The sequence below is a fragment of the Hydractinia symbiolongicarpus genome, chromosome 12, assembly GCF_029227915.1.
Source record: "Hydractinia symbiolongicarpus strain clone_291-10 chromosome 12, HSymV2.1, whole genome shotgun sequence".
Lineage (NCBI taxonomy): Eukaryota > Metazoa > Cnidaria > Hydrozoa > Anthoathecata > Hydractiniidae > Hydractinia > Hydractinia symbiolongicarpus.
In genome coordinates, this window is record NC_079886.1 from 12,315,637 (window position 1) to 12,327,758 (window position 12,122).

Genomic DNA, 12,122 nt, shown 5'->3' on the forward strand with positions numbered 1-12,122 from the left:
TGGACTATTCCATCCAGTGTCAATGCGCTACCACGTCCCAAGTCGTTTTCATTAGCGCCGTTGCCTTACAACACTCTTAACTACGTGCACATTCCTATAAAGGCTGTAATATAGCCTTTTGCAGTCTAATAAAGGCCTGACACGTAAATCACGTGCTTCCATCTGCCTGCGCAGGTTACCATTGGCCTAGTCCTTCCAGTCTCAATGCGCTACAACGTCCCAAGTCCTTCTCATTGGCGCCGTTGCCTTAGAACACTCTTAACTACGTGCACAGTCCTATAAAGACCGTAATATGGCCTTTTGCAGTCTAATAAAAGCCTCACACGTAAATCACGTGGTTCCATCTGCCTGCGCAGGTTACCATTGCACTATTCCATCCAGTCTCAATGCGCTACAACGTCCCAAGTCGCTTTTATTAGCGCCGCTGCCTTACAACACTCTTAACAATGTGCATCGTCCTATAAAGACTGTAACATGGCCTTTTGCAGTCTAATAAATGCCTCATATGTAATTAACGTGGTTCCATCTGCCTGTGCAGGTTACCATTGCACTGTTCTTTCCAATATCTTGCGCTACCACGTCCCAAGTCCTTCTCATTGGCGCCGTTGCCTTACAACACTCTTAACTACGTGCACAGTCCTATAAAGACCGTAATATGGCCTTTTGCAGTCTAATAAAAGCCTCACACGTAAATCACGTGGTTCCATCTGCCTGCGCAGGTTACCATTGCACTAGTCCTTTCAGTCTAAATGCGCTACAACGTCCCAAGTCGTTTTCATTAGCGCGATTTCATTAAAACACTCTTAACTACGTGCACAGTCCTATAAAGGCTGTAATATGGCTTTTGCAGTCTAACAAAAGCCTCACACGTGAATCACGTGGTTCCATCTGCCTGGGCAGTTTACCATTGGACTAGTCCTTTCAGTCTCAATGCGCTAAAATGTCCCAAGTCGTTTTTATTAGCGCCGCTGCCTTACAACACTCTTAACTACGTGCATCGTCCTATAAAGACTGTAACATGGCCTTTTGCAGTCTAATAAAGGCCTCATACGTAATTAACGTGGTTCCATCTGCCTGTGCAGGTTACCATTGCACTGTTCTTTCCAATATCATGCGCTACCACGTCCCAAGTCCTTCTCATTGGCGCCGTTGCCTTAGAACACTCTTAACTACGTGCACAGTCCTATAAAGACCGTAATATGGCCTTTTGCAGTCTAATAAAAGCCTCACACGTAAATCACGTGGTTCCATCTGCCTGCGCAGGTTACCATTGCACTATTCCATCCAGTCTCAATGCGCTACCACGTCCCAAGTCGTTTTCATTAGCGCTGTTGCCTTACAACACTCTTAGTACGTGAACAGTCCTATAAAGGCTGCAATATGGCCTTTTGCAGTCTAATAAAAGCCTCGCACGTAAATCACGTGGTTTCACCTGCCTGCACAGTTTACCATTGGACTAGTCCTTTCAGTCTCAATGCGCTACAACGTCCCAAGTCGTTTTCATTAGCGCTGTTGCCTTACAACACTCTTAACTACGTGCACGGTCCAATAAAGGGTGTAATACAGCTTTTTGCAGTCTAGTAAAGGCCTAACACGTAAATCACGTGGTTCCATCTGCCTGTGCAGGTTACCATTGGCCTAGTCCTTCCAGTCTCAATGCACTACAACGTCCCAAGTCGATTTCCTTAACGCTGTCGCTTTAGAACACTCTTAACTACGTGCATCGTCCTATAAAGGCTGTAATATGGCCTTTTGCAGTCTAATAAAAGCCTCACACGTAAATCACGTGGTTCCATCTGCCTGCGCAGGTTACCATTGCACTAGTCCTTTCAGTCTAAATGCGCTACAACGTCCCAAGTCGTTTTCATTAGCGCGATTTCATTAAAACACTCTTAACTACGTGCACAGTCCTATAAAGGCTGTAATATGGCTTTTGCAGTCTAACAAAAGCCTCACACGTGAATCACGTGGTTCCATCTGCCTGGGCAGGTTACCATTGGACTATTCCTTACAGTCTCAATGTGCTACAACGTCCCAAGTCTTCTTTATTAGCGCTGTTGCCTTATAACACTATTAACTGCGTGCACAGTCCAATAAAGGCTGTAATATTGCCTTTTGCAGTCTAATAAAGGCCTCGCACGTAAATCACGTGGTTTCACCTGTCTGCGCAGGTTACCATTGGACTAGTCCTTGCAGTATCAATGTGCTACAACGTCCCAAGTCGTTTTCATTAGCGCCGTTGCCTTACAACACTCTTAACTACGTGTACAGTCCTATAAAGGCTGTAGTATGGCCTTCTGTAGTCTAATAAAGGCCTTGCACGTAAATCACGTCGTTTCACCTGTCTGCGCAGGTTACGATTGGACTAGTCCTTTCAGTCTCAATATGCTACAACGTCCCAAGTCGTTTTCATTGGCGCTGTGGCCTTAGAACTGTCTTAACTATGTGCACAGTCCTATAAAGGCTGAAATATGGTCTTTTGCAGTCTAATAAAGGCCTCGCACGTAAATCACGTGGTTTCACCTGTCTGCGCAGATTACCATTGGACTAGTCCTTACAGTCTCAATGTGCCACAACGTCCCAAGTCGTTTTCATTAGCGCTGTTGCCTTACAACAGTCCTAACTACGTGCATAGTCTTATAAAGGCTGTAATATGGCCTTTTGCAGTCTAATAAAGGCCTCGCACGTAAATCACGTGGTTCCATCTGCCTGCGCAGGTTACCATTGCACTATTCCATCCAGTCTCAATGCGCTACCACGTCCCAAGTCGTTTTCATTAGCGCTGTTGCCTTACAACACTCTTAACTACGTGAACAGTCCTATAAAGGCTGCAATATGGCCTTTTGCAGTCTAATAAAAGCATGGCACGTAAATCACGTGGTTTCACCTGCCTGCACAGGTTACCATTGGACTAGTCCTTTCAGTCTCAATGCGCTACAACGTCCCAAGTCGTTTTTATTAGCGCCGCTGCCTTACAACACTCTTAACTACGTGCATCGTCCTATAAAGACTGTAACATGGCCTTTTGCAGTCTAATAAAGGCCTCATACGTAATTAGCTTGGTTCCATCTGCCTGTGCAGGTTACCATTGCACTGTTCTTTCCAATATCATGCGCTACCACGTCCCAAGTCCTTCTCATTGGCGCCGTTGCCTTAGAACACTCTTAACTACGTGCACAGTCCTATAAAGACCGTAATATGGCCTTTTGCAGTCTAATAAAAGCCTCACACGTAAATCACGTGGTTCCATCTGCCTGCGCAGGTTACCATTGCACTATTCCATCCAGTCTCAATGCGCTACCACGTCCCAAGTCGTTTTCATTAGCGCTGTTGCCTTACAACACTCTTTACTACGTGAACAGTCCTATAAAGGCTGCAATATGGCCTTTTGCAGTCTAATAAAAGCCTCGCACGTAAATCACGTGGTTTCACCTGCCTGCACAGGTTACCATTGGACTAGTCCTTTCAGTCTCAATGCGCTACAACGTCCCAAGTCGTTTTTATTAGCGCCGCTGCCTTACAACACTCTTAACTACGTGCATCGTCCTATAAAGACCGTAATATGGCCTTTTGCAGTCTAATAAAGGCCTCACACGTAAATCACGTGGTTCCATCTGCCTGCGCAGGTTACCATTGCACTATTCCATCCAGTCTCAATGCGCTACCACGTCCCAAGTCAGTTTCATTAGGGCTGTTACCTTACAACACTCTTAACTACGTGAACAGTCCTATAAAGGCTGCAATATGGCCTTTTGCAGTCTAATAAAAGCCTCGCACGTAAATCACGTGGTTTCACCTGCATTCACAGGTTACCATTGGACTAGTCCTTTCAGTCTCAATGCGCTACAACGTCCCAAGTCCTTCTCATTGGCGCCGTTGCCTTAGAACACTCTTAACTACGTGCACAGTCCTATAAAGACCGTAATTTGGCCTTTTGCAGTCTAAAAAAAGCCTCACACGTAAATCACGTGGTTCCATCTGCCTGCGCAGGTTACCATTGCACTATTCCATCCAGTGTCAATGCGCTACCACGTCCCAAGTCGTTTTCATTAGCGCCGTTGCCTTACAACACTCTTAACTACGTGCACAGTCCTATAAAGTCCGTAATATGGCATTTTGCAGTCTAATAAAAGCCTCACACGTAAATCACGTGGTTCCATCTGCCTGCGCAGGTTACCATTGGACTAGTCCTTTCAGTCTCAATGCGCTACAACGTCCCAAGTCGCTTTTATTAGCGCCGCTTCCTTACAACACTCTTAACTACGTGCATCGTCCTATAAAGACTGTAACATGGCCTTTTGCAGTCTAATAAAGGCCTCATACGTAATTAACGTGGTTCCATCTGCCTGTGCAGGTTACCATTGCACTGTTCTTTCCAATATCATGCGCTACCACGTCCCAAGTCCTTCTCATTGGCGCAGTTGCCTAAGAACACTCTTAACTACGTAAACAGTCCTATAAAGACCGTAATATGGCCTTTTGCAGTCTAATAAAAGCCTCACACGTAAATCACGTGGTTCCATCTGCCTGCGCAGGTTACCATTGCACTATTCCATCCAGTCTCAATGCGCTACAACGTCCCAAGTCGTTTTTATTAGCGCCGCTGCCTTACAACACTCTTAACTACGTGCATCGTCCTATAAAGACTGTAACATGGCCTTTTGCAGTCTAATAAAGGCCTCATACGTAATTAACGTGGTTCCATCTGCCTGTGCAGGTTACCATTGCACTGTTCTTTCCAATATCATGCGCTACCACGTCCCAAGTCGTTTTCATTAGCGCTGTTGCCTTACAACACTCTTAGTACGTGAACAGTCCTATAAAGGCTGCAATATGGCCTTTTGCAGTCTAATAAAAGCCTCGCGCGTAAATCACGTGGTTTCACCTGCCTGCACAGTTTACCATTGGACTAGTCCTTTCAGTCTCAATGCGCTACAACGTCCCAAGTCGTTTTTATTAGCGCCGCTGCCTTACAACACTCTTAACTACGTGCATCGTCCTATAAAGACCGTAATATGGCCTTTTGCAGTCTAATAAAGGCCTCACACGTAAATCATGTGGTTCCATCTGCCTGCGCAGGTTACCATTGCACTATTCCATCCAGTCTCAATGCGCTACAATGTCCCAAGTCGGTTTCATTAGCGCTGTTGCCTTACAAAACTCTTAACTACGTGAACAGTCCTATAAAGGCTGCAATGTGGCCCTTTGCAGTCTAATAAAAGCCTCGCACGTAAATCACGTGGTTTCACCTGCATTCACAGGTTACCATTGGACTAGTCCTTTCAGTCTCAATGCGCTACAACGTCCCAAGTCGTTTTTATTAGCGCCGCTGCCTTACAACACTCTTAACTACGTGCATCGTCCTATAAAGACTGTAACATGGCCTTTTGCAGTCTAATAAAGGCGTCATACGTAATTAACGTGGTTCCATCTGCCTGTGCAGGTTACCATTGCACTGTTCTTTCCAATCTCATGCGCTACCACGTCCCAAGTCGTTTTCATTAGCGCTGTTGCCTTACAACACTCTTAACTACGTGCACGGTCCAATAAAGAGTGTAATACAGCCTTCTGCAGTCTAATAAAGGCCTCACACGTAAATCACGTGGTTCCATCTGCCTGTGCAGGTTACCATTGGCCTAGTCCTTCCAGTCTCAATGCACTTCAACGTCCCAAGTCGATTTCCTTAACGCCGTCGCTTTAGAACACTCTTAACTACGTGCATCGTCCTATAAAGGCTATAATATGGCCTTTTGCAGTCTAATAAAAGCCTCACACGTAAATCACGTGGTTCCATCTGCCTGCGCAGGTTACCATTGCACTAGTCCTTTCAGTCTCAATGCGCTACAACGTCCCAAGTCGTTTTCATTAGCGCGATTGCATTAGAACACTCTTAACTACGTGCACAGTCCTATAAAGGCTGTAATATGGCTTTTGCAGTCTAACAAAAGCCTCACACGTGAATCACGTGGTTCCATCTTCCTGGGCAGGTTACCATTGGACTATTCCTTACAGTCTCAATGTGCTACAACGTCCCAAGTCTTCTTCATTAGCGCTGTTGCCTTATAACACTATTAACTGCGTGCACAGTCCAATAAAGGCTGTAATATTGCCTTTTGCAGTCTAATAAAAGCCTCGCGCGTAAATCACGTGGTTTCACCTGCCTGCACAGTTTACCATTGGACTAGTCCTTTCAGTCTCAATGCGCTACAACGTCCCAAGTCGTTTTTATTAGCGCCGCTGCCTTACAACACTCTTAACTACGTGCATCGTCCTATAAAGACCGTAATATGGCCTTTTGCAGTCTAATAAAGGCCTCACACGTAAATCATGTGGTTCCATCTGCCTGCGCAGGTTACCATTGCACTATTCCATCCAGTCTCAATGCGCTACAATGTCCCAAGTCGGTTTCATTAGCGCTGTTGCCTTACAAAACTCTTAACTACGTGAACAGTCCTATAAAGGCTGCAATGTGGCCCTTTGCAGTCTAATAAAAGCCTCGCACGTAAATCACGTGGTTTCACCTGCATTCACAGGTTACCATTGGACTAGTCCTTTCAGTCTCAATGCGCTACAACGTCCCAAGTCGTTTTTATTAGCGCCGCTGCCTTACAACACTCTTAACTACGTGCATCGTCCTATAAAGACTGTAACATGGCCTTTTGCAGTCTAATAAAGGCGTCATACGTAATTAACGTGGTTCCATCTGCCTGTGCAGGTTACCATTGCACTGTTCTTTCCAATCTCATGCGCTACCACGTCCCAAGTCGTTTTCATTAGCGCTGTTGCCTTACAACACTCTTAACTACGTGCACGGTCCAATAAAGAGTGTAATACAGCCTTCTGCAGTCTAATAAAGGCCTCACACGTAAATCACGTGGTTCCATCTGCCTGTGCAGGTTACCATTGGCCTAGTCCTTCCAGTCTCAATGCACTTCAACGTCCCAAGTCGATTTCCTTAACGCCGTCGCTTTAGAACACTCTTAACTACGTGCATCGTCCTATAAAGGCTATAATATGGCCTTTTGCAGTCTAATAAAAGCCTCACACGTAAATCACGTGGTTCCATCTGCCTGCGCAGGTTACCATTGCACTAGTCCTTTCAGTCTCAATGCGCTACAACGTCCCAAGTCGTTTTCATTAGCGCGATTGCATTAGAACACTCTTAACTACGTGCACAGTCCTATAAAGGCTGTAATATGGCTTTTGCAGTCTAACAAAAGCCTCACACGTGAATCACGTGGTTCCATCTTCCTGGGCAGGTTACCATTGGACTATTCCTTACAGTCTCAATGTGCTACAACGTCCCAAGTCTTCTTCATTAGCGCTGTTGCCTTATAACACTATTAACTGCGTGCACAGTCCAATAAAGGCTGTAATATTGCCTTTTGCAGTCTAATAAAGGCCTCGCACGTAAATCACGTGGTTTCACCTGTCTGCGCAGGTTACCATTGGACTAGTCCTTGCAGTCTCAATGTGCTACAACGTCCCAAGTCTTTTTCATTAGCGCTGTTGCCTTACAACACTCTTAACTCCGTGCACAGTCCTATAAAGGCTGTAGTATGGCCTTCTGTAGTCTAATAAAGGCCTTGCACGTAAATCACGTCGTTTCACCTGTCTGCGCAGGTTACGATTGGACTAGTCCTTTCAGTCTCAATATGCTACAACGTCCCAAGTCGTTTTCATTGGCGCTGTGGCCTTAGAACTGTCTTAACTATGTGCACAGTCCTATAAAGGCTGTAATATGGCCTTTTGCAGTCTAATAAAGGCCTCGCACGTAAATTACGTGGTTCCATCTGCCTGGGCAGGTTACCATTGGACTATTCCTTACAGTCTCAATGTGCTACAACGTCCCAAGTCGTTTTTATTAGCGCCGCTGCCTTACAACACTCTTAACTACGTGCATCGTCCTATAAAGACTGTAACATGGCCTTTTGCAGTCTAATAAAGGCCTCATACGTAATTAACGTGGTTCCATCTGCCTGTGCAGGTTACCATTGCACTGTTCTTTCCAATATCATGCGCTACCACGTCCCAAGTCCTTCTCATTGGCGCCGTTGCCTTAGAACACTCTTAACTACGTGCACAGTCCTATAAAGACCGTAACATGGCCTTTTGCAGTCTAATAAAGGCCTCATACGTAATTAACGTGGTTCCATCTGCCTGCGCAGGTTACCATTGGACTATTCCTTACAGTCTCAATGTGCTACAACGTCCCAAGTCTTCTTCATTAGCGCTGTTGCCTTATAACACTATTAACTGCGTGCACAGTCCAATAAAGGCTGTAATATTGCCTTTTGCAGTCTAATAAAGGCCTCGCACGTAAATCACGTGGTTTCACCTGTCTGCGCAGGTTACCATTGGACTAGTCCTTGCAGTCTCAATGTGCTACAACGTCCCAAGTCGTTTTCATTAGCGCTGTTGCCTTACAACACTCTTAACTCCGTGCACAGTCCTATAAAGGCTGTAGTATGGCCTTCTGTAGTCTAATAAAGGCCTTGCACGTAAATCACGTCGTTTCACCTGTCTGCGCAGGTTACGATTGGACTAGTCCTTTCAGTCTCAATATGCTACAACGTCCCAAGTCGTTTTCATTGGCGCTGTGGCCTTAGAACTGTCTTAACTATGTGCACAGTCCTATAAAGGCTGTAATATGGCCTTTTGCAGTCTAATAAAGGCCTCGCACGTAAATTACGTGGTTCCATCTGCCTGGGCAGGTTACCATTGGACTATTCCTTACAGTCTCAATGTGCTACAACGTCCCAAGTCGTTTTTATTAGCGCCGCTGCCTTACAACACTCTTAACTACGTGCATCGTCCTATAAAGACTGTAACATGGCCTTTTGCAGTCTAATAAAGGCCTCATACGTAATTAACGTGGTTCCATCTGCCTGTGCAGGTTACCATTGCACTGTTCTTTCCAATATCATGCGCTACCACGTCCCAAGTCCTTCTCATTGGCGCCGTTGCCTTAGAACACTCTTAACTACGTGCACAGTCCTATAAAGACCGTAATTTGGCCTTTTGCAGTCTAAAAAAAGCCTCACACGTAAATCACGTGGTTCCATCTGCCTGCGCAGGTTACCATTGCACTATTCCATCCAGTGTCAATGCGCTACCACGTCCCAAGTCGTTTTCATTAGCGCCGTTGCCTTACAACACTCTTAACTACGTGCACAGTCCTATAAAGACCGTAATATGGCCTTTTGCAGTCTAATAAAAGCCTCACACGTAAATCACGTGGTTCCATCTGCCTGCGCAGGTTACCATTGGACTAGTCCTTTCAGTCTCAATGCGCTACAACGTCCCAAGTCGCTTTTATTAGCGCCGCTTCCTTACAACACTCTTAACTACGTGCATCGTCCTATAAAGACTGTAACATGGCCTTTTGCAGTCTAATAAAGGCCTCATACGTAATTAACGTGGTTCCATCTGCCTGTGCAGGTTACCATTGCACTGTTCTTTCCAATATCATGCGCTACCACGTCCCAAGTCCTTCTCATTGGCGCAGTTGCCTTAGAACACTCTTAACTACGTAAACAGTCCTATAAAGACCGTAATATGGCCTTTCGCAGTCTAATAAAAGCCTCACACGTAAATCACGTGGTTCCATCTGCCTGCGCAGGTTACCATTGCACTATTCCATCCAGTCTCAATGCGCTACAACGTCCCAAGTCGTTTTTATTAGCGCCGCTGCCTTACAACACTCTTAACTACGTGCATCGTCCTATAAAGACTGTAACATGGCCTTTTGCAGTCTAATAAAGGCCTCATACGTAATTAACGTGGTTTCATCTGCCTGTGCAGGTTACCATTGCACTGTTCTTTCCAATATCATGCGCTACCACGTCCCAAGTCGTTTTCATTAGCGCTGTTGCCTTACAACACTCTTAGTACGTGAACAGTCCTATAAAGGCTGCAATATGGCCTTTTGCAGTCTAATAAAAGCCTCGCACGTAAATCACGTGGTTTCACCTGCCTGCACAGTTTACCATTGGACTAGTCCTTTCAGTCTCAATGCGCTACAACGTCCCAAGTCGTTTTTATTAGCGCCGCTGCCTTACAACACTCTTAACTACGTGCATCGTCCTATAAAGACCGTAATATGGCCTTTTGCAGTCTAATAAAGGCCTCACACGTAAATCATGTGGTTCCATCTGCCTGCGCAGGTTACCATTGCACTATTCCATCCAGTCTCAATGCGCTACAATGTCCCAAGTCGGTTTCATTAGCGCTGTTGCCTTACAAAACTCTTAACTACGTGAACAGTCCTATAAAGGCTGCAATATGGCCCTTTGCAGTCTAATAAAAGCCTCGCACGTAAATCACGTGGTTTCACCTGCATTCACAGGTTACCATTGGACTAGTCCTTTCAGTCTCAATGCGCTACAACGTCCCAAGTCGTTTTTATTAGCGCCGCTGCCTTACAACACTCTTAACTACGTGCATCGTCCTATAAAGACTGTAACATGGCCTTTTGCAGTCTAATAAAGGCCTCATACGTAATTAACGTGGTTCCATCTGCCTGTGCAGGTTACCATTGCACTGTTCTTTCCAATCTCATGCGCTACCACGTCCCAAGTCGTTTTCATTAGCGCTGTTGCCTTACAACACTCTTAACTACGTGCACGGTCCAATAAAGGGTGTAATACAGCCTTTTGCAGTCTAGTAAAGGCCTCACACGTAAATCACGTGGTTCCATCTGCCTGTGCAGGTTACCATTGGCCTAGTCCTTCCAGTCTCAATGCACTACAACGTCCCAAGTCGATTTCCTTAACGCCATCGCTTTAGAACACTCTTAACTACGTGCATCGTCCTATAAAGGCTGTAATATGGCCTTTTGCAGTCTAATAAAAGCCTCACACGTGAATCACGTGGTTCCATCTGCCTGGGCAGGTTACCATTGGACTATTCCTTACAGTCTCAATGTGCTACAACGTCCCAAGTCGTTTTTATTAGCGCCGCTGCCTTACAACACTCTTAACTACGTGCATCGTCCTATAAAGACTGTAACATGGCCTTTTGCAGTCTAATAAAGGCCTCATACGTAATTAACGTGGTTCCATCTGCCTGTGCAGGTTACCATTGCACTGTTCTTTCCAATATCATGCGCTACCACGTCCCAAGTCCTTCTCATTGGCGCCGTTGCCTTAGAACACTCTTAACTACGTGCACAGTCCTATAAAGACCGTAACATGGCCTTTTGCAGTCTAATAAAGGCCTCATACGTAATTAACGTGGTTCCATCTGCCTGCGCAGGTTACCATTGGACTATTCCTTACAGTCTCAATGTGCTACAACGTCCCAAGTCTTCTTCATTAGCGCTGTTGCCTTATAACACTATTAACTGCGTGCACAGTCCAATAAAGGCTGTAATATTGCCTTTTGCAGTCTAATAAAGGCCTCGCACGTAAATCACGTGGTTTCACCTGTCTGCGCAGGTTACCATTGGACTAGTCCTTGCAGTCTCAATGTGCTACAACGTCCCAAGTCGTTTTCATTAGCGCTGTTGCCTTACAACACTCTTAACTCCGTGCACAGTCCTATAAAGGCTGTAGTATGGCCTTCTGTAGTCTAATAAAGGCCTTGCACGTAAATCACGTCGTTTCACCTGTCTGCGCATTTTACGATTGGACTAGTCCTTTCAGTCTCAATATGCTACAACGTCCCAAGTCGTTTTCATTGGCGCTGTGGCCTTAGAACTGTCTTAACTATGTGCACAGTCCTATAAAGGCTGTAATATGGCCTTTTGCAGTCTAATAAAGGCCTCGCACGTAAATTACGTGGTTCCATCTGCCTGGGCAGGTTACCATTGGACTATTCCTTACAGTCTCAATGTGCTACAACGTCCCAAGTCGTTTTTATTAGCGCCGCTGCCTTACAACACTCTTAACTACGTGCATCGTCCTATAAAGACTGTAACATGGCCTTTTGCAGTCTAATAAAGGCCTCATACGTAATTAACGTGGTTCCATCTGCCTGTGCAGGTTACCATTGCACTGTTCTTTCCAATATCATGCGCTACCACGTCCCAAGTCCTTCTCATTGGCGCCGTTGCCTTAGAACACTCTTAACTACGTGCACAGTCCTATAAAGACCGTAATATGGCCTTTTGCAGTCTAATA